Below are 20660 nucleotides of genomic sequence, written 5' to 3'. Positions count from 1 at the left end.
ATGCACACACAAAGAGGACAGGTCAGCAGGCAAGGCAGCAGCCCTGAGTAGTAGCAAGGGGGAACTAACACGCCCCTTTGTCTCTTTCTGGAACACACCTTGGACCTCTGGCATCAGATCTGACCTCCCTCACCCCATGCCAGACAGGGAGCTTGACCTTCTCTTAGGGCCTTGGGAAGGGTATCTTAACAACTGGAGGTGAAATGGATGACTCTCCTCTTCAGTGGCAGCTTCCTGGCACTGTCTCAGAGCCCTGAGCCAGGTTTATTCTCGCAAGAGGATTTGTCCTGCCACTCGGTGCTATTACCAACAGCCATCCTTCTTGGAATTCAGTGCTTAAAACAGTGAGTCTTTACGGCAGAAAGGGGCTGAAAGGCAAGGTTGGTAAATATTCCTAGAACATAATGGTCTTGTTGTTTAGCTGCTAAGTCGTGTCCAACTCTTTTGTGACCCCATGGACTGTAGCCCACCAGGATCCTTTGTCCATGGGATTTCCCAGGCAAGAATGCTGGAGTGGGTTGCCATTTCCCTTTCCAGGAGATCTTCCCGACCCAGGGATCAAACCCACATCTCCCGCATTGGCAGGCAGTTTCTTTACCACTGAGCCATATGGGAAACACATTAGGGTCTTAGTTGGCTCTTTAAAAGGTTCCCCTCTCTCTCTACATAGATATAGATTTTCATGGAAGAAACCCAGACCCCAGACACAGGGTATTTTCCAGTTCCCTCTTATATTAGTTGAGCAATAGGGGAAGGAAATCTCCTTTCTCCCCTGTCTGATGAAGGTAGAGAGGTACAGAGTACCTTTCCCTAAGGGAAGAAGTTGGTATGAGGGACTCTCTGGAACAAGAGAAGGCAGGGATACAGACAAACATAGAAATCCATTTTGCTTTAAAAAGAAGAGTTAAAGAGATCTGAAATTTAAGAATTACTTTTGTTGAGTCCTGGTTTTCCAACGTGATGTCTTTATTTCTAAAATCCACTATGATGTGGGTTATGAAAGGAAAAAAGGCTCCAGGAGCTGTCTCAAGAGTGCAGTTCCTGCTGGCCCCCAGTACCTCTCCAGCTTCACCCTGCAGAGCTCTGCTCCTTTGCTTAGGTGCCCTTCCTGAGAAACTGTCTCTGCTGTCAGACTCACAAATAAGACAAAAACAGGATGTAAACACAACCACCAAAAAAGAAACACACATCAGATTAGGAAGAAGAAAACAGACTGTGGAGAGAACAAAGAAGTGGGGACAGAGGTTACAGAGAAACGTCTCTCTTCACCCCAGAGAAGACTAGCTGAGAAGGCATCTAGATGGGAAGACGGCACCAAAAGAGGAAGAAGAGGGTGCAGGGACTGCCCATCCCAACCCCTTCCCCCATAAGGACCCTGCAGACTTCCAACTCAGAGACTAAGGATCCTTGCTCTTTAACTCTGGCCAAGGGCAATGAAGCAAGGAGGTCAGCACCCTGGGAAGAGCATATCACCACACAGGCTTCCCGAGGGAAATCTTGACAGGAGGCCCCTTGAGCTAACAGCAGAGGGTGCTGCGTCACACCTTAGATTGGGTTTGGCAGTTGGGACCACCCTCAGATCTCTGCACTGTCCTCAGGATGAGGCACCTGGGCCACAGGAGCAGGTAACAGATTTATGGAGAGGAACAGAGGGAAGGCAGATAGCCTGGGTGGGCGGGGCGGGGGGTTGGCCAAAGCACTAGAAGCAACACAGGCTGCTTGCCAGAGGCTCCCTGCCCCCACCACTCTGAGTGGTCAGTTCTCAGCAGGCAAGAAACGCCAGAGCCTGGGAAAGGAGTGTCCCTGGGCAGGGCATCTTGATCCGCAGGCGGGCAGAGGCAGAGCTGCTAGGGAACAGGGCCGTGCGGGGTGTTTCTCCCAGGGACCTGAGATAACACGTGTGCCAACTTGGAACTGCTGGACGGCTAGGCCTGCCCTTGAGAAACAGGAGTTCTGATAGCTCGTTAATCTAGCTGCGATGTTTCTAAAGAAAGCAGGATTTATGACATAAAGGGAGGAGACACTATTCCCTCCATAAGAAGGGTGAGCAGACGACTATGAGGGCAAACCAACACATCAGATATAGAAGGTTATCATATGCCAATAGTTCAACGGAGGCCAAAAGGCTAAAAGACTCAACAGCAGTTTAGCGAAAAGAGCTTCCGTGGTGGCTCAGATGCTAAAGAATCTGTCTGCAATGCAGGAGACCTCAGTTCGATCCCTGGGTTGGGAAGATCCCCTGGAGAAGAGAATGGCAACCCACTCCAGTATTCCTGCCTGGAGAATCCCATGGACAGCGGAGCCTGGTGGGCTACAGTCCATGGGGTCACAAAGAGCTGGACACGACTGAGCGACTAACACTTTCACTTCCACCGAGGTAACCCTGCCCGACTCTGTTCTCATATTAATGCCTTGCAATCATCCTTGACTCCTCTCTCTCTTATCTACAATACCCATTTAGTCAGAAAATTCATCATCTCTACCTTCAAAATACATCCAGGTCGCCCTCACTTCTCATCTCCCACTGCTCGCATGCTGCTTTAAGCCCTGGCTGTCTCTCAGCTGGACACGGCGACCGTCCCACAGGCCTGCTGCTTCTAGCCTTAGCTTTCTGCCCTCGGTCTCTTCTTGGTCTCTTCCAAGAAGAGGGTCTCTTCCAACCCCCCATGGCACTCATCTGCCCTTTTACGTAGGCCCCCTTCGTGAGCACCCAGTTCCCCACCTGTGGAGTGCTACCATTTCCACCTTGTTCACCGAGATCCCGCCAAGCTAGCCTTCCTGCGATTCTCTGTGTGCACCAGACACGTTTCCATTGCAGGGTCGCTGCACATGCTGTTTTCTTTCTCAGATTTCCCTTCCCTAGTTAGGGCTTGTCCTTTCACTTCCTTCAGGTCTTTGGACAAAGGCCCTAACCCTGACCAACGTATTTCACGTGGACGTCTCTGCCCCAGCACATGGGATCCCCTTGGCCTGCTCAGCTGTTTCCCTCCTCAGGTCTTCTCCTGGAACAGGTTATTGGATACATTTGTTCCACATTTGTTTATCTCCCTGGACAAGGCCAGGGTTTTTGTCTTTGTTCCTTAGGTCTAAAGCCGTGCGAGACATGTACACAAATTCGCTGAATGAACTGCATGAGTAATAGGTATTACTGTGAACATTTAAGTGATGGCAGTTGTGCCGGCACATGTGTGTCTTCTCACCGAAGCCGCAAGGCCCTGTGCGGCAGCGGCTATTAACCCCGCGTCACATACAAGCAAACTGAGGCCTAGACAGGTTTGGTACCTACTCAGGTAAGTATGTGGCAGTCTGTAGCTGCTCCACAAGCAGCAGCTGGATTCCAGCTCACACACAGAGGGGCTGCGGCATGGAGGCAGCTGTGCTCAGCTGAGGCTCATTTTGCTGTGACTAACCTTTCCTACTTGGCCTAGGACTTTCCAGATTTCATCACTGAAGCGCCCATCTCCTGGGACAACCCCTCAGCTCCAGGCAAACAGGAATGGTTGGTCAGCCTTTTCAGTTACCTCAGGGCGGGCCCTCTCGCTGCTTTTCTCTGCACCTCTAGACAAAGCAGCCTTGTTCCTACTCTTTATTTACAATTGACGTCAATTAGTCCTGTCTGTTTCCTGTCCTCAGGGATGGCGACACCAGGTCTGTCAGAGTCCAACCTATGAATTTTATATTCAATAAAAGTTTCATTATTGGCCTTATTTTGGACCCAAGCAAACAAAACAAGACACATTATGGAAAACAAAAGAGGTCAGGCCTTGCTCTTACCTAGATGCTCTCAAAGTCACACATTTACTCCCTCTTTGCATTTTCTCTCACCTCTCTGCTCCACCTTAAGTCACCCTCAGCTCTTAAATAAAAGTCCCCCTAAGAAATCAAATGGCCCCAGGATCCTCTGGCAGGGAGGGGCAGTGTGGGGCTATTAGCGGGTGGCCTTGGGAATGAATCCTCTCTGACATGCAGGATCGCACAGGAGAACCATGTGGGACTAGGAGCTCCACCAACCCCCCAATGTGGGCCTTTCCATTCCAATTCTTCCAGCCCCCGAGAGGCTCTCAGGCCTTGATCTCAGCAGCTGTGATTTCACATAAATTCTTGCCCAGGCCAGAAGAGGGTTTTACTCCCTCATCTTCACAGCTGCTTCTCAGGTACACTGCTTCCCAAAGTGGGGAAGGAGGATTTGGCAGCAAGAGAATGCGGGAAACTGGAAAGGGGTTTCCCCTAGAAATACATCAAGAAAATGAGCAGAAACTGTGTCCGACAAAAAGTCTCGCCCAAACCAGGAGTACCTCTGGTCCTCAGCCAGATTTAGCACATGAGCTGGGAAAGGGGACAAGAATGTCGGCCTGGGAAGTCACCGCCCGCACCCCAGGCTGGGGACTCACAGGGTCCCTGCCTGGCTGGAGGAGACAGAATGGGCGGCGGTGGAAAATCTGTGTCTGCTCTGAGCCCTGCGGGCCGCGGCTTGGGAGGAGGAGCAGTAGCCCAGACCCTCGTGGCCTGGCTCCAGCGGGAAGGAGGGAAGGGCCGGGCCGGCTTCCCCAGGGAGGCCGAGGACTGTCGGCAGAAGCACCCCTTATCAGAGCCAGCACAGAGAGGGTGCAGCCAGGTCGGACATCAGGAGGGACTTCCCAGCTGTGTGGCTGATGACACCTTGCCAAGGGGAGAGCAGAATCTTCTGCTGCACAGACAGTACCAGGGAGAGGTTTCTCTGGGTTGCTTAGAAGCCAATCCTATTTGGTTCATGAGAACAGACATCAGAATATCTTTCAAATCCTACCTTAAAACCCTGGATTAGGGGGTAAAAGAGAAGTGAAAGTGTTGGTCACCCAGTCGTGTTGGACTCTTTGTGACCCCATGGACTGTAGCCCACCAGGCTCCTCTGTCCATGGGATTCTCCAGGCAAGAACACTGGAGTGGGTCGCCATGCCCTCCTCCAGGGGATCTTCCCGACCCAGGGACTGAACCTGGGTCTCCTCCATGGCAGGCAGATGCTTTACTGTCTGAGCCACAAGGGAAACCAAGAGGGAAGCGCAGCTGAAAGTCAACACGAGGACTGAAAGGCTTCAGCCAGCTCCTGTGCCAAGCCGCTGCCACTGCTCTCAGGGGTCAGAGCATTTCCTGCTTCTGCATCTCCCACTTCTCACACCCGCAGCTTGGAGATGCGCTCTGTGCCTGTGGCCTTCCTGCCCCTAGAGGGAAGGCAGCTCCCCTAAAGTCACAGCAAGAGGTGACGGACTGAGAAGAGAATGGCCCTTTCCTCACTCTCGATCCCAAAGCCTGCCCTTGGTGGACAGCTTTGTCCGGGGGTGTGTCTTTCTGTCTGTCCTCCGCTGCGCACCTTTTGTGAACTCTCTGACTCTGGCACTGAGAAGAGAGAGCTGCCCAGAGTGCCCTCCTTACCCTCTGCTCGGTTACCCTCTCCCGGGCTGTGTGTTCATCCGCCCCTCTGGTATCACACCCCCAGTGCTCACACCTTGGAGCCAAATAAGAAGAGTGAAAGCCCCACTTCCAAGGGCAGACGCAACATCTGCCTTGGCTGAAGAAGGAATGCCATCTTTTCTCCCACCCTCAGCTGACATTCAGAGCAAGGCAACCGCAAGATTCTAAGCAAAACAACACTTGCAGGAGACTCTGCTGAGCTGCCAAACGAATGAAGCACCAAAGGTCCTAGGCCTGGTGGAAGGGGAGAAGCGGGGAGGGTTCTCGGGTTCAGAAGACGCAGCGACTCTCCCTGCCTCCAGGATTCCCTATCCCCTGCTTGGCAGCATTATGCCAGCTAAGCCAGAATCCCCGCTCCAGGCAAGGAGGAGCTGGCTAGGAAAGAATTCCCACAGCCTGGAGTTGGCCTGGGAAAGCACAGGCCTGCGGCTGCCTAGCACCCTTGGCCTAATTCAGCCCTAGGCGCATAACTCAAAGCAGACAAGGAACTCCCAGGAGCAACATGGACTCCCCTGCAGGGTGGGCGGGGCTCAGCAAGGGCGCTCTTTCTCTCCTGTCTTTCTCAACCATCTACCACCCCGCTGTTGGTGCTGCTTCCTATAGGTTTTGTGAAAACCTCCACCCCTCTACCACGTACTAAGTATTTCTTTTTGGAAGCTCCTGGACTCGCCTCAGCTATCCTCATAGCAGTGTAGCTGCTCTCGGGCTGTTTGAGCTGGTTTGCTCCCTTCTCCTCCCTCAAAGATAATGAGGTGGATGAAACTGGAGCCTATTATACAGAGTGAAGTAAGCCAGAAAGAAAAACACCAGTACAGTATACTAATGCATATATATGGAATTTAGAAAGATGGTAATGATAACCCTGTATGTGAGACAGCAAAAGAGACACAGATGTATAGAACAGTCTTTTGGACTCTGGGAGAGGGAGAGGATGGGATGATTTGGGAGAATGGCATTGAAACATGTATAACATCATATATGAAACGAATCGCCAGTCCAGGTTTGATGCATGATACTGGATGCTTGGGGCTGGTGCACTGGGATGACCCAGAGGGATGGTACGGGGAGGGAGGAGGGAGGGAGGTTCAGGATGGGGAACACGTGCACACCCGTGGCGGATTCATGTTGATGTATGGCAAAACCAAGACAATATTATAAAGTAATTAACCTCCAATTAAAATAAAGAAAAAAAAAGAAAAACAGAGTGTCTTCTGCTATGAGTCTCTCACATACCTTAAACTTAATATATCCACCCAAAGTGTGATGGGCAGAGAGGACCACAGACTGTTCATCTTGGCAGGCATGCCCATGTGACTGGTTTCTAGGGTAATTTACTTGACATCTTCAAGGTGATGGCTACGGGGCAGAGGGCATAAGGAGAGAGGCAGCTTGGCCATGCTTCTAAGCTGAGCTGGATGGACTCCTAAAAGCGGACTGCTCATGAGTCTGAGCAAGCTCTGGGAGCTGGTGATGGACAGGGAGGCCTGGTGGGCTGCAATCCATGGGGTTGCAGAGTCGGACACGACTGAGCGACTGAACTGAACTAACTGAAAACTGGATTTTCTGAAACAGACTAATTTTCTATAACAGACTAATAAACAGACTAGAGATAGGGAGGAAAATCTCAGAGAAGCCAGTTAACCCATTTTCCTCTCACATCCATTCTATCCCATCTCCACTTGCCAATTTCTTTATACACCCCGGGGCAATATTAACGTTCTCCGAGGCAGTGGTCTCTAAACAGGAGGCATGCGTTCATCTGTTGCAGTGTGGGAAAGGTACTAGAACTTTTTGGATTACTTCATCCATTCCTATTTCTTGCAGAGTCTACTATGTAAATGATATTAGTGTTAGAAGTACTAACAGTAACACAGCAGCATGTAGTTGAACGTTTCCTGGGGCTACGTGTGCAATTTTCTCCCAGACTGACAATGCTACTAGAAATTTCAATCTGCCGCACTGAGGAAGAGCCCAACCCCAGCACGTCCCAGCTTTTGGAGAGACAGTTCGTGGTGGGACATACCGCTGGCCTCAAAAGGCGCAGCAACAGAAGCGCAGCAGAGACGCCACTGAGCCCCGGAAGCCATAGGGAGGCAGGAGATAGTAACCCAAACCCTACAGGTAATGAACCCAAAGTCAAAATCTGGGCTGTCTCAAAGCAGTTTCTTTCCCCTTCCTGCCATTTACTCCCCAAAGAACCCCAGCTCCCAAAACCTAGTAGCTGCTCAACAATTACGCAAGGCAGAGATGCTTGCCTCTTATGCCAGGAACGTTTAGTAAGTGGTAGCAATTACCCTAGAGCACAGCCAGGCCAGAGCTTCCCTAGACAGACACATGACTGAGGAGTCCTATCTCCAACTCCTAGGCCCACCTGTCCTCCCCTCCAGGTCCCCATAACACCATCATAGCACTATGACACTACTGTTGAAATTGACTTAATTTTTGTGTATTCTCTTAGTGCCTGTCAAGCCCTATGGAAGGAAGACCTGTCCCTGTTGTGTTCACCACTGTGTCCCCACTACCTGCTGGACACTATTTGTTCACTGTCATTGAAAAGAAATTAGAATCCCTGTGTCCTACGGCCAGACCTCAGCTCTGCAGAGGAGAAAAGAAACAGCAGGATGTAGAGGAAAGATGAAACAGAAATTCCCACCAATGTTCTTTGTGATCCAAATTCAATATAAATAGCCTTTAACTTTCTGCAGGAAGGCAATTATTCAATGTTCAGTCAAGGCTCCCCTTCTCTGCCCTTTCTGGTCTGGGCCCAGGTCCCCCAACCCCCGTAACTGTTGGCATAGCGCCTCCTCAGAAAACAGCATGCTTTCTCTGAAGAAGGGTAACGCAGCTGAGGACCCGCGTGGAAAGGTTCTGTGGGGAAGGAGAATTCATACAACTTTCTATCTGCACCAAAGAATCTCTCATCCAGACCTTCTCTTCTTCCCTGCACACCAAGGCAGACTAAGGAAAAGACTTCTTTCTTTCCCTCAGTTCAGTCGCTCAGTCGTGTCCCACTCTGTATGACCCCATGAATCGCAGCACGCCAGGCCTCCCTGTCCATCACCAACTCCCGGAGTTCACTCAGACTCATGTCCATTGAATCAGTGATGCCATCCAGCCATCTCATCCTCTGTCATCCCCTTCTCCTCCTGCCCCCAATCCCTCCCAGAATTAGAGTCTTTTCCAATGAGTCAACTCTTGGCATGAGGTGGCCAAAGTACTGGAGTTTCAGCTTTAGCAACATTCCTTCCAATGAACACCTGGGACCTATCTCCTTTAGAATGGACTGGCTGGATCTCCTTGCAGTCCAAGGGATTCTCAAAAGTCTTCTCCAACTCCACAGTTCAAAAGCATCAATTCTTCGGCACTCAGCTTTCTCAGTTCAGGTTCACACAGGTTTTTCTTGCTCTTGGAAGCCAGGAAATAGCATGGAAAATTAATCAGAAGATAAAAGGCTACCTTCCAGTGGGTATCATCCGGCTCTTTGAGGACTGGAAAAATCTGGGGGTGGGGATGGAATCGGGAAGCAGGCGGCAGTGAAAAGAGAGAGAGAAACTGGAATGAGCAAAGGAGCAAACTGAAAAGATCCTATCAGTGCAAAACGCTCAGGTTTTTCTTACTAATAAACCTCAGGCAACACAACCTCTTAGGGCTTCCCCGACGGCTTGGCAGTGAAGAATCTGCCTGCAGGTGTGCGTTTGATCCCTGGGTCGGGAAGATTCTCTGGAGGAGGAAATGGCAACTCACTCCAGTATTCTTGCCTGAAAAATTCCACAGACAGAGGAGCCTGGTGCGCTACAGTCCATGGGAGTCAGACACGACTGAACACACACACACACAATGCAACCGCTTACCCAACCAACACAATCACCTCTGCCTCTCTGCTGAGCCTTGTCTGCTCACTGATGAGTGCTGTGGGGGCTGAGCACCTCCATGTCGTCTCAAATGTAACCAGCTCTCAGCCACTGGGGCATCGCCTCTTGTTCCAACTAGTCATTGGACTCAAGGAACACAAGCCAATATTAAATGCATATCAGTATCGGGTCACAGCTAGGCATTCTATCAGGCACCAGAATATAAAACAAACGCAGAACTCTCTGTGCTTCTGAGAGTCTCTGTGTTGCTGCTCTAGCTGAAGAGGCAGCAGAGCATCAATGGTCTGTAAGTCAGAAAACACGAATTATTCCATCAAGTTCTACCCTGTGGTAAGACTTTAGGCAAGTCATTTAATTGTTTTGGTCTGTTGAGATCACTCAACGAGAGAGACAGAGAGAGAGAAATTAAACTATGTTAGTGTCAGAAAAGTTATAAACTGCAAGTTCCATAAGGTTCCTTAGTAGCTATAGTTTAAAACAATCTATCCTAAAGATACTATCAATCCAACAGAAAATAGAGGGGAAGGGCCATATTCTAGGAAACGATCTTCTCAATCTTACGTCACTTGACTTTCCAATCAGTGGAATTCAATCTGTGGAATTCAAGCGCTGGGAAAATCTCTTTATGTCCTTATTGTTAGCCTGCAGGGGCCTACCACAGTTCAAAAGCATCAATACTTCTGTGCTCAGCTTTCTTCACAATCTAACTCTCACATCCATACATGACCACAGGAAAAACCATAGCCTTGACTAGACGGACCTCAGTCGGCAAAGTAATGTCTCTGCTTTTGAATATGCTATCTAGGTTGGTAATAACTTTCTTCCAAGGAGTAAGCATCTTTTAATTTCATGGCTGCAGTCACCATCTGCAGTGATTTTGGAGCCCAAAAAAAATAAAGTCTGACACTGTTTTCACTGTTTCCCCGTCTGTTTCCCATGAAGTGATGGAACCAGATGCCATGATCTTCATTTTCTGAATGTTGAGCTCTAAGCAAACTTTTTCACTCCCATCTTTCACTTTCATCAAGAGGCTTTTTAGTTCCTCTTCACTTTATGCCATAAGGGTGGTGTCATCTGCATATCTGAGGATATTGATATTTCTCTCGGCAATCTTGATTCCAGCTTGTGCTTCTTCCAGCCCAGCATTTCTCATGATGTACTCTGCATAGAAGTAAAATAAGCAGGGTGACAATATACAGCCTTGACATACTCCTTTTCCTATTTGGAACCAGTCTGTTGTTTCATGTCCAGTTCTAACTGTTGCTTCCTGACCTGCATACAGGTTTCTCAAGATGCAGGTCAGGTGGTCTGCTATTCCCATCTCTTGAAGAATTTTCCACAGTTTATTGTGACCCACACAGTCAAAGGCTTTGGCATAGTCAATAAAGCAGAAATAGATGTTTTTCTGGAACGCTCTTGCTTTTTCCATGATCCAGCGGATGTTGGCAATTTGATCTCTGGTTCTTCTGCCTTTTCTAAAACCAGTTTGAACATCTGGAAGTTCACGATTGACGTATTGCTGAAGCCTGGCTTGGAGAATTTTGAGCATTATTTTGCTAGAATGTGAGTTGAGTGCAATTGTGTGGTAGTTTGAGCATTGTTGGCATTGCCTTTTTTGGGGATTGGAATGAAAACTGACCTTTTCCAGTCCTGTGGCCACTGCTGAGTTTTCCAAATTTGCTAGGATATTGAGTGCAGCACTTTCACAGCATCATCTTTCAGGATTTGAAAGAGCTCAAGTGGAATTCCATCACCTCCACTAGCTTTGTTCATAGTGATGCTTCCTAAGGCCCACTTGACTTCACATCCCAGGATGTCTGGCTCTAGGTGAGTGATCACACCATCGTGATTATCTGGGTTGTGAAGATCTTTTTGTACAGTTCTGTGTATTCTTGCCACCTCTTCTTAATATCTTCTGCTTCTGTTATGTCCATACCATTTCTGTCCTTTATCAAGCTCATCTTTGTGTGAAATGTTCCCTTGGTATCTCTAATTTTCTTGAAGAGATCTCTAGTCTTTCCCATTGTGTTGTTTTCCTCTATTTCTTTGCATTGATCGCTGAGGAAGGCTTTCTTATCTCTCCTTGCTATTCTTTGGAATGCTGCATTCATATGCTTATATCTTTCCTTTTCTCCTTTGCTTTTCGCTTCTCTTCTTTTCACAGCTATTTGTAAGCCCTCCACAGACAGCCATTTTGCTTTTTTGTATTTCTTTTCCATGAGGATGGTCTTCATCCCTGTCTCCTGTACAGTGTCACGAACCTCAGTCCATAGTTCATCAGGCACTCTATCAATCAGATCTAGGCCCTTAAATCTATTTCTCACTTCCACTGTATAATCATAAGGGATTTGATTTAGATCATACCTGAATGGTCTGGTGGTTTTCCCTACTTTCTTCAATTTAAGTCTGAATTTGGCAATAAGGAGTTGATGATCTGAGCCACAGTCAGCTCCCAGTCCTGTTTTTGTTGACTGTATACAGCTTCTGTATCTTTGGCTACAAAGAATATAATCAATCTGATTTCGGTGTTGACCATCTGGTGACGTCCATGTGTAGTGTCTTCTCTTGTGTTGTTGGAAGAGGGTGTTTGCTATGACCAGTGCATTCTCTTGGCAAAACTCTATTAGCATTTGCCCTGCTTCATTCTGTATTCCAAGGCCAAATTTGCCTGTTACTCCAGGGGCTTCTTGACTTCCTACTTTTGCATTCCAGTCCCCTATAATGAAAAGGACATCTTTTTGGGTGTTAGTTCTATAAGGTCTTGTAGGTCTTCATAGAACCATTCAGCTTCTTCAGCATTACTGGTTGGGGGGGCATAGACTTGGATTACTGTGAACATTGAATGGTTTGCCTTGGAAACGAACAGAGATCATTCTGTCGTTTTTGAGACTGCATCCAAGTACTGCATTTTGGACTCTCTAGTTGACCACGATGGCTACTCCATTTCTTCTCAGGGACTCCTGCCCACAGTAGCAGATTCAGTGGTCATCTGAGTTAAATTCACCCATTCCAGTCCATTTTAGTTTGCTGATTCCTAGAATGTCGACGTTCACTCTTGCCATCTCCTGTTTGACCACTTCCAATTTGCCTTGATTCATGGACCTAAGATTCCAGGTTCCTATGCAATATTGCTCTTTACAGCATGATTCCCTAAATGATTTCCATTTTTTAAGTTGCCATATAGTAAATGGAATTCCCAATAAACTGTTTGAACACTGAAAACACAGAGCAGACCTCCTGTAAACAATGATAGTTGTAACCTTGCTCTAAAGTAGTACACATGTGTCTGGGTCTCCTCAACCAACAAGTCACAGTTGGGAGAGGAGAGAAAGGGCGTCAGAGAGAAAGGGAGGTGGCCTCACAGTGACACCTGCTGCCTCTGGGACACACCTGCCTCCAGGAAACAGTTCAGGGATGAAGAAACACACCATCCCACAAAGCCACTTTCAAGTATGTGCTTTCACCACCGTTGTATAAATGTTTCACTCATGACCTCAGAAAAATTAAGCATTTGCTCTGAGGAATCACCTAGAGCCACAATCTCGAGGGTAGGATGAGAAAGTCATTGGGTGAGACTGAAAAGGGCTAAAACAGCTCCAGGAACAATTACAAGCATCCCCTGCTTTTCCAAAGTTCATTTTATGTTACTTCACTTCTACGAAGGGCATACATAGGCACCTGTTTTTCATAATAATAAAAAAAAAAATCTGAAGAGGATTTTTGGTTTCATTTAAAAAGGCAAAAAGCTGAAACGGTGTTCAGGGCGTGTTTTTACAGCAAGAGGCTTCGTGTTCCACAAACAGGGAGACCAGCCCCACCGAGCTCCTTCCCCGGAAGCCACACCTCACGTCTCAGCATCAAGTCGCCACCGCCCTGAACCCTGTCTGGGAGCACCTGTGCTTTACTCGTGCACGTTCATTTCATGCATCTACTAGCAGAATGTGTCCTTGGGTCCCTGCTGCTTTGGTTTATGCTGTTTTGGCTTATGAAAGGCTTCCTAGGAGTGCTCTGCTTTCAGATGGAAGGGAAGCCTGGACTCGGCACTGGAGGTGCTGCGATCTGCCCTTTGCATCTTCCACACCCCCCTCAGTCAGGTCACCATGTTATTTTTAGGCACTTTGTGAATTATCCTGCCATTCACCTCTATGTTCATTTCCCCCAACTTTACAATCACGATTTTACATAGCGTAGGAAAACTTACAAGGATATAGTATTACTAATTTGTCTTAGGGTGCCCTCTAGCAGTGGCTATCTAGTTAGCTTTCACTTCCTACTAATTTCAGGAACCTGGCTCTATAAAAATTAGGCTTTAGAGACAAAGTAATGAACTAAATTTCTTTTGTGATTCTGCGTTTTGACTTACGTGTCTAGCTTATTTTCCAATGACCTTCTAACTTTTAGTTCTTCTAGGTAGAGTTTCCTATATATTTTCAACTCTGCTTGAGTTAATAAATGCTTCCCAAAAGAAGATTGTGAAAATAAGACTCTAATGACTAACTCTTGTGAATATGGATTCTAATCCAATAAGCCTTTTTCTGAACTAGAAATAGTTTTTCCTAATTTGAATTGCATTCCAAAGAGAAATGATTCGCAAGGCTAAAGATATCCTGTTCTAAAATTTTAGTGAGATGATCCATAGATTTTTCTGTTGACTATGATGGCTACTCCCTTTCTTCTAAGGGATTCTTGCCCACAGTAGTAGATATAATGGTCATCTGAGTTAAATTCACCCATTCCAGTCCATTTTAGTTCACCGATTCCTAAAATGTCAATGTTCACTCTTGCCATTTCCTGTTTGACCACTTCCAATTTACCCTGATTCATAGACGTAACATTCCAGGTTCCTATGCAGTACTGTTTACAGTTACAGTTACTGTTACAGTTTCGGACTCTACTTCCATCACCAGTCACATCCACAACTGGGCATTGTTTTTGTTTTGGCTCCATCTCTTCATTCTTTCTGGAGTTATTTCTCCACTGATCTCCAGCAGCATATTGGGCACCTATCAACCCAGGGAGTTCATCTTTCAGTGTCCTATTTTTTGGCCTTTTCACACTGTTCCTGGGGTTCTCAAGGCAAGATTACACAAGTGGTTTGCCATTCCCTTCTCCAGCAGACCACATTGTGTCAGAGTGCTCCAGGACGACCCTTCCCTCTTGAGTGGCCTGACATAGCATGGCTCGTAGTTAGACAAGGCTGTGATCCATGTGATCAGTTTGGTTAGCTTTCTGTGATTGTGGTTTTCATTCTGTCTGCCCTCTGAGGGATAAGGATAGAGGCTTATGGAAGCTTCCTGATGGGACAGACTGACTGTGGGGTCTTATTCTGATGGGCAGGGCCATGCTCAGTAAATCTTTCATCCAAGTTTTTGTTGATGAGTGGGCCTGTGTTCTCTCCCTGTGGTTTGGCCTGAGGTCAAACTATGGTAGGGGTAATGACGGTGATGGCCACCTCTTTCAAAGGACTTGTTCATGCACTGCTGTATTCAGTGCCCCTGACCCCCAGCAAGCCACTGTCGACCCACCCCTCTGCAGGAGACACCTGGACACTCATAGGCAAGTCTGGCTCAGTCTCTTGTGGGGACACTGCTCCTTTCTCCTGGCTCCTGGTTTGTGCCCCCCAAGAGTCTGCACTGGTCATACCAAAACACCCTCTTCCAACAACACAAGAGATGACTCTACACATGGACAACACCAAGTGGTCAATACCGAAGTCTGACTGATTATATTCTTTGCAGCCAAAGATGGAGAAGCTCTAGACAATCAGCCAAAAAAAAAAAAAAAGACCGGGAGCTGACTGTAGCTCAGATCATGAACTCCTTATTGCCAAATTCAGACTTAAATTGAACAAAGTACAGAAAATCACTAGACCATTCAGGTATGACCTAAATCAAATCCCTTATGATTATATAGTGGAAATGACAAACAGATTCAAGGGATTAGATCTGATAGACAGTGCCTGAAGAACTATGAACAGAGGTTCATGACATTGTACAGGAGGCAGTGATCAAGAGCATCCCCAAGAAAAAGAAATGCAAAAAGGCAAGATGGCTGTCTGAGGAGGCCTTACAAATAGCTAAGAAAAGAAGAGAAGCTAAAGGCAAAGGAGAAAAGAAAAGATACAATCATCTGAATGCAGAGTTTCAAAGAATAGCAAGGAGAGATATGAAAGCCTTCCTCAGTGATCAATGCAAAGAAATAAAGAGAAACAATAGAATGGGAAACTCTAGAGATCTATTCAAGAAAATCAGAGATACCAAGGGAACATTTCATGCAAAGATGGGCACATTAAAGGACAGAAATGGTTGGACCTAACGCAAGCAGAAGATATTAAGAAGAGGTGGCAAGAATACACAGAAGGACTATACAAAAAAGATCTTCACGACCCAGATAAACAGAATGGTGTGATCACTCACCTAGAGCCAGACATCCTAGATTGCAGTCAAGTGGGCCTTAGGAAGCGTCACTACAAATAAAGCTAGTGGAATCCCATTTGAGTTATTTCAAATCCTATAGATGGTGCTTGAAAGTGGTGCACTCAATACGCCAGCAACTCTGGAAAATTCACCCATGGGCACAGGACTGGAAAAGGTCAGTTTTCATTCCAATCTCAAAGAAAAGCATTGCCAAAGAGTGTTCAACCCACTGTACAACTGCACTCATCTCACATGCTAGCAAAGTAATGCTCAAAATTCTCCCAGTGAGGCGTCAACAGTATGTGAAATGAGAAGTTCCAGATGCACAAGTTGGATTTAGAAAAGGCAGAGGAACTAGAGATCAAACTGCCAACATCCATCTGTTGAATCATAGAAAAAGCAAGAGAATTACAGAAAAACATCTACTTCTGATTTTTTGACTAAGCCAAAGCCTTTGACTGTGTGGATCATAACAAACTGTGGAAATTCTTCAAGAGATGGGAATGCCAGACCACCTTACCTGCTTCCTCAGAAACCTGTATGTAGCTCAAGAAGCAACAGTTAGAATCAAACGTGGAACAACAGACTGGTTCCAAATTGGGGAAAGAGTACATTGAGGCTGTATATTGTCACCTGCTTATTTAACTTCTATGCAGAATACATCATGTGAAATGCCAGGCTGGAGGAAGTACAAGCTGGAATCAAGATATCTGGGAGTAATATAAATAACCTCACATATGCAGATGACACCACCCTTGTGGCAGAAAGCGAAGAGGAACTAAAGAGCTTCTTGATGAAAGGCAAAGAGGAAAGTGAAAAATCTGGCTTAAAACTCAGCATTCAAAAAACGAAGATCATGGCATCCAGTCTCATCACTTCATGGCATATAGATGGGGAAACACTGGAAACAGTGACAGATTTTATTTTCTTGGGCTCCAAAATCACTGCAGATGGTGACTGCAGTCATGAAACTAAAAGACCCTCACTCCTTGGAAGAAAAGCTATGATCAACCTAGACAGCATACTAAAAAACAGAGACATTACTTTGCCGACAAAGGTCTATCTAATCAAAGCTATGGTTTTTCGAGTAGTCATGGATGCACATGAAACTTGGACCATCAAGAAAGCTGAGCACCAAAGAATTCATTCTTTTGAATTGTGGTGTTGGAGAAGACTCTTGAGAGGCCCTTGGACTGCAAGGAGATCAAACCAGTCAATCATAAAGGAAATCAGTGCTGAATATTCACTGGAAGGACTGATGCTGAAGCTGTAGCTCCAATGCGAAGAACTGACTCATTGGGAAAGACCCTGATGCTGAGAATGATTGAAGGCAGGAAGAGAAGGGGACGACAGAGGGTGAGATGGTTGGATGGCATCACCAACTCGATGTTCATGGGTCTGAGCAAGCTCTGGGAGTTGGTGATGGACAGGGAAGCCTGGTGTGCTGCAGCCCATGGGGTCGCAGAGTCAAACACGACTGAGCAACTGAACTGACACATAAAATACTAAACGCTAATGAATTTTTTTTAAGTGTGGCCATACTTACATTTTACTTTCTAAAGATGCTCTAAAATAATTTTCATCAGTGGTTCAAGATATTCCAGGATAAATATCATCTTACTAAAGTAATCTTCGAAAAATCCCCATGCATACCTCAGCTCTTTAATAAAAAAAAAAAATCCAACAAAGGAAAAATACATTCTTTCAGAAACACTATTCTATACAGACATAGTATTCATTCCTGGTGAAGAGAATAAGCTACAATATTAAAAATAACTTATTCTCAAAAATCTCACAGTAGGGTTAGGATTACAAGAGAAATTCAGAATTCTCAACCAAATCATTACTCAAATTTCTAGACTCTAACAGATGTTTGTGTACCAATGTTCAAGGCAGCATTATTAACAATAGCCAGAAAGTGGAAAAACCCTGATTTCATTGACAGTGGAATGAACACACAAAATATTTTCTATATAAAATATTACTTTTAGACTAGATTGTCACAATCTTTTAAATTAAAATCTTACTACAAAAATCATTAATTTTATGAATTCAGTCCATTCCTTCTATAAGGAGTAATTATGCTATTAGTAGTAAGCAGTATCAGTAAAAATACCATAAACTTTCTAATCAATGAGACTTTTCACATTGTCCAAAATATTCTTATATATTACTATTAAAAAAGTTAAAATTCTTCCTCAGTATGACAGAAATTAAGAGGTTGACTTACCGATCTTATACTTAACAGGTTTTTCTGAAGCTGCTCGATTTTGCCCGCTTGCTTTTTGACTGTAGTTTGTAACTCAGCATTTTCAATTTCAAGCCTAAAATGCAGATTTTAAAACAATGATTCTCACACATAGGGTTTTTTGTTTAAAGATTTTTGGGATGCGGACCATGTTTAAAGTCTTTATTGGTTTACTGCCACATTGCTTCTGTTTTATGTTTTGGATTTTTGGCTGTGAGGCACGTGGGATCTTAGTTCCCCGACCAGGGATCAAACCCACACGCTCTGCCTTGGAAGGCAGAGTTTTAACCACTGGACTGTCACGGCAGTCCTTCACACGTAGATTTTTAAAATACCACACTGTTTCTGAACAAACATCTGCAGTCCAACTATAGAGGATCTTAGAATTTAGAAAAGTAAGTGATTTGGCAACTGTACTGTTTCTCTAGTTGTGTTTTGTGGACAATCGTCTTCCCTGGTGGCTCAGAATGTAAAGAAACTGCCGGCAGTGTAGGAGACCCCAGTTCGATCCCTGAGTCAGGAAGATCCTCTGGACAGGGAAATGGCAACCCACTCCAGGATTCTTGCCTGGAGAATTCCATGGACAGAGGAGCCTGGTGGGCTATAGTCCATGGAGCTGTAAAGAGTTGGACATGACTCAGTGACTAACACTTTCACTTTTCACTTCTGGATAATGTGCAAAATATGGAAATAATGGGGGAATATTATGCATCTCGAAACAGCTCAAAGCTGAAATATTACCCAGCTTCACAATGATGTGTTTATTATCATTACTGATCTAATTCTCCTATTATACTGTTTATCTGCTTTATATTTAAGCTGTTTTCTGTGCTGCTTTAAATCGTACTTTTGGATGTGATCCTGTGCTTTTTCAGCACATCTCACGGCCTCTGTATGTTGATTCTGTGTTTCTTGCAACTAAAAAGAAAGAAAAAAGAAGGAAAAAACCAAACTGTTTTAATTACTAACCTAGTGAATCTGCCAATGTCAGTTTCTGTCTCTTTAATCTGCATATGCTTTATGGCTGCTTTCCTGCCATCCAGCAGAGTTGAGTTGTTACAATAGACACCTCACAGTCCAAAAAGTGAAAATATTTACTGTCTGCCCTTTGTACATTACTGACCTCCCCTTTAGCACTCAAACACAAAATCATTCATGCTTTAAATTAGATTTTCTCAAATAAATACACAAATTTATAAACTGGCCAAATGGGGAAAGGCAGGAAATTACCTGATGATAAACAGATATATATATATATGTGTGTATATATATATATATACACACACTCCAAGCTCCACATCAGCCATCACTTTAAATATCCACATATGTGAATGACCATGGCTCTCCCAGTGATTATGAGAGCTAGCACTGCTGTTGGTGACAACCAGATGCTTCAGAGACTAGTGTGAGAGGCAGTAGCTACATGGGAGCCAGAATCCGTGGGCCTGTGTTCCAATTCCATCAGTTCTGAGCTGTGAGTCCTGGGGCAAATTACTTAACCTTACTGTATCTCAGTTTCTCCATCCATAAAATGGGGATAATGGTAGCATCAACCTCAGCGGGATGCTGGGAAGATTAAATTGGGGACTATACATAATGTATTTAGAAGAGGATGTGGTAAATACTAAGAGCTGTTTGTAATTGGCATTATTACGGTTGCTGTATTTTATCTGCAAAACAATTTGATACTTCAGGCAGACGCCATGCCAACGGAAGTGGTCTTCTACACAAGTCATAGTGAGCTCACTCTCCATACCATTGCAAGGGGCAGTAAGGGGGAGCAAGAGGCCCAGAACACACGTGTTCAGACTTCAAAAACGTTCACTGACTCCACTAACCAACTAGTACTCTAGTACTTTTCTCCACTTACAGGAATTTGTAACTTCCTTCCTCTCTGTACTACTCAGTGGACAGTGACCACCGGTTAATATGCAAATAGCACCTCCTGGACAGAGTGGTACAGAACATCACACGACCGTCAGAGGAAGGGTGAAGTCATGCCATGGACATATAACTCTACTGCTAAATGAAAGTTCTGAATCAATTCATTCCCACAACTGTTAATGTCTAGCCAGTACTCCAGTGAGAAAATTAAGGTTACGAAGTACGGATATCAGAGAAGCTATTCCCAGAACTTTACAGTTGGTGAAAGGCTAGAAATCTGTAAATCCCACTTCTGCCTACATAATGAAGGCAAATTTACACTTTTCTCTCAGAGTCAGGGAGAGAAACGAGCATTTGATTGAACGATTCTCCTCTATTAGACTAAGCGCTTTCAATTTTACATTTAGTTGCTTAAAATACATTTTAATAAAAGTTTTACTATACAAACATCTTCAAGAAGAAATAACTGGCGTGGGATGAAGTACTTAGTTGTGTCCTAACAATTTTTAAACTAAACTGTTTTCCATTTATGCAAGACAAGTGCTGTGCATATCCATAAATATTCCGTTAGAACAAGGTATACCTAGATAAGATTCTCCCTCATGAAAAAAGTGACACCAGTGCAAAATTAAGGGCTTAATTGTTCTTCACAGACTACATAACAGGGCTGAAGAGAAAAGGCTCCATGAGAGCTGGACAGTCAGGAAAGCTCTGGAGGAGACGAGACTGGGCAGCAGGTCTGAACAAACGGAGGACTACTCAAGAGGAAAAGAAACTGTGAGGACAGAAAGG

At 45.4% G+C, this 20660-nt stretch overlaps 1 protein-coding gene across 3 annotated transcripts in view; it reads right to left on the bottom strand.

Moving 5' to 3' along the window:
* The window catches only part of LOC105605798 (ankyrin repeat domain-containing protein 26-like), a 59790-nt gene that overhangs the window by 25060 nt on the left and 14070 nt on the right, over positions 1–20660 (bottom strand). For 2 of the 3 annotated variants that reach the window (XR_009595798.1, XR_009595799.1), the window contains 2 exons: positions 17967–18060; positions 10–8946 (listed from right to left, as the gene is read on the bottom strand). The exons of the other annotated variant lie outside the window; for it this stretch is intronic. The gene's annotated coding sequence lies outside the window, so the exon portion shown is untranslated. Of the gene's footprint in view, positions 1–9; positions 8947–17966; positions 18061–20660 lie in introns of those variants that run through there. 3 annotated transcript variants of the gene reach the window in all.

This window comes from Ovis aries, chromosome 12 (assembly GCF_016772045.2).
Source record: "Ovis aries strain OAR_USU_Benz2616 breed Rambouillet chromosome 12, ARS-UI_Ramb_v3.0, whole genome shotgun sequence".
Classification (NCBI taxonomy): Eukaryota; Metazoa; Chordata; class Mammalia; order Artiodactyla; family Bovidae; genus Ovis; species Ovis aries.
Note: the sequence above shows the minus strand (reverse complement) of the source record. Positions and strands in the feature narration are given on the sequence as shown.